Raw genomic sequence first — 2893 nt, forward strand, 5'->3', positions numbered from 1 at the left:
GGAGATGGGACCCGGGAGAGCAAGACCCTCCACGGCTACCTACCTACTTAGTTACCTCACCTAACCTTTCCTTTCCCCGGAAAACACCAGTGATGAAGAACGAAAAGGAGGGAGGTACCTCGAGGGTACCTCCTTCCACGGAACATGGTGCTGATCTGCATCCAACGCGGGAAAGGGTCGTCAAGTTGAAGCCAAGGAATGTTGTTGGGGTAGTTACCGGGCACTTGCAAAAGAAGGTTTGATCGGGAATTGGCTGGTTTGCTGAGCAGGAGCGCCGCGCACCCCTACCTCCTTTCCCCCCCAAAAAGGGCGTCGCTGGAAGAGCTGAGCAAGAACGACCTTCGCCGACCCAGTATCATGGATTTGGTCAACATTGCCGGCCAGAATCCTGTCTAGCCATGGTGGTGCACCCAGGCCTTCAAGCGTCACCCGGCCTAGACACGGATCGGTAGGTTGGAATCGAGGGATAACACATTTTGGCCGGCCTTGCCGACGCCATTTTTCACCGTGGAGGTTCGGCGTCAGTATCGGTCATGTCATGCAATCCCGGTCGCGGCTCGAAGCGTCTTTAGCTCCATCTTCCCTCGAGGATCCATCATCCACGATTCCACGACCACCATGGTCAATCTTATCGACCAGCGACCTAGGTGCCACATCGCTCCGATCAGCCCGATGAACTGACAGGTACGGTCCCGGTACAGCAGCTGCTACTATTCATTTGGCATGATGAGAGCGTGTTGCACTCGGCAAGCAGCGGAGCCCGAGGCACGCCGCCACGACATCGGCACTCGCGGGGTCTTTGCCCACCCGTCGACTCGAGCTGTGATACCGCCAGTGCCAAGACTGCTGGTGGAGGCCTGTTCGAACTACCATGCACATTCCTTGCTGAGATCGGACCATTATTGTGAGCATTGTGGACATTCTAGCGCCACACAGACTCTTCTCCTTCTTTTCTTGCGTGCTCCGCGTTCCTGGCGACACTGCCATCAGGATGCCCATTCTCAGAACCTGAGGACCAAGATTCAAGCAACGCTTGCTGCCCAAACCCAATCGGCGGAGATGAGAACGACCTACGACAGAGTCAGAGTGTCATCTTGGCTCTTTGACTCGGCCGCCAATTCGCCTGTCCAGCACAACACGCAGCGAAGAAAAAGTAAAACCCAGCTGAGCAGGGCCCCTTGAAGCCTCTGGGCCCCCCATTAGCTCAGTCTCTCTCGTCAACTTGTTCGACCCGCCCCCATTTGCTGCCCGTCGGCGCAGACCCAACTCGCCCGAGTTTCCCATCCCTCAGCTTGGCCTCATCCGCATCCATTTTGCTAAAACCCGGTCCCCCTCCCACATTGCCGGATCAGCATTGGCCAGGCCCATACCCATCAGTGTCATTATAGTACTATGTACATAGAAAAGCCCTCTCTGGCCGGCCAACTACTCGCAAAGGGCGTGGTACAGGATACCCCCGCAAGGACCCAGATAATTAGAGCCCCTGGCGGAAATCTCGCGATCCACCACGTCGTGTGTGGCGCTCCTCGGCCAACTTTTCGCAACAAGAGCATGGCTATTCCTCTCTTCCTAGTCGCGATGCCATGCCATGGTGCTAGCAGTGGAACCCTGTCCTTGCCTGGGCAAGCCCCTGCTACCAGTCGTTGGCAAGTCTTCGCCTTAGCCTCAATGTCTCACGGGCACACCGGCCGGCCGCTAGATCAGATCCCCATCCCAACGTCGCATTTGTCACCAGCTTTTTTCCAGCTTTTGCTGCTCAGCAGCCAAGATGCCTATCACCTTTGCGTTGGCTTGGCCTTGGCAGGAGACGGCCACCTTATGGCGAAGCTCCCAGGGCCCCTTGCAGGTTGGTCAAAACAGACCGAAGGGTCGAACCGAGCGCCTCGCATCCTGCAACCAAAACTTGGATGGGAAATTGGGAACACCGCACTTTGCTGTGCTTATCAAGAAGGCCTTGACGCCGCAGCGGGAGACGCAGCGCAGGATGTGTGCCAGAGAGAGAGAGGGGTGGGCACCGCGCGTCCCTGACATCCGCAACCCCTGCAGCCCCTTCTTGCCCCTGCAGCGGACAGAATACGCTTCGACCTCAGGGCTCGATGCAAATCGACTTTGATGAGTACACATGGGCCTTGGCTGTAACACGCTGATGATTGGCATCATCGCCGAGTTGGTGGGCTTGCTGGGCGGCCTGGGCTACTGAACTCCGTTCCCGGCACTTCCTTCAAAGCGGGCAACCCCAGAGGAAGTGCAGTCAAGAGAAGCTGTGGCTTCATGTCGAATCGACCGAATCATCGTACCGCAGCGCAATGCGAATGTCTCAGCCATTGGCCCGACACTGGGATCTTCCCCCACCACCACAACAAGCGACTACTGCTGATGGGCTCCTAACTCTTTTCACGGTCGTCCAAGGTGGAGGAAAGGTCGCAGGTTCGGTGTCTAGGTTTTCCCGCTCACCCAACAATCGGCGCGATGCTCGCAAGCTAGTCCGTTAGCTTGAGAATCCACCATCAAGCTTCAAGCTCAAGCTCTTCACATTTTGTTTCAATTTTTCCACGCCAGTCGCTCTTACAGCTAGAATTCAGCGAGCCGGAGTGGCGATTCGTTCGGCTCTGTCAATTACCTGGTGCAATGCCCTATCTCTTGTCACCACTACCGCTTCATATTGGATGTGTTTTTCCCCCCTCTTTGGGACTTCGAAGGGAGCGCGCTGTTCAGCACGCGCGTCATGCTTCCTCGCTTTTTCGCTTTCGGGTGTACATTCGCATCTGCGGTAGTGGACCATGTGGCGGATGGCGCTACCAGGATGCACAAATATACTGTAGGTACATATATGCTCTGGCTTCAAGCGAACGACGCGGGTGTCTGGTCCTCTTCCCTAGCTAGGTAGACATGC

Source organism: Verticillium alfalfae, genomic scaffold (assembly GCF_000150825.1).
Source record: "Verticillium alfalfae VaMs.102 supercont1.2 genomic scaffold, whole genome shotgun sequence".
NCBI classification, from domain to species: Eukaryota; Fungi; Ascomycota; class Sordariomycetes; order Glomerellales; family Plectosphaerellaceae; genus Verticillium; species Verticillium alfalfae.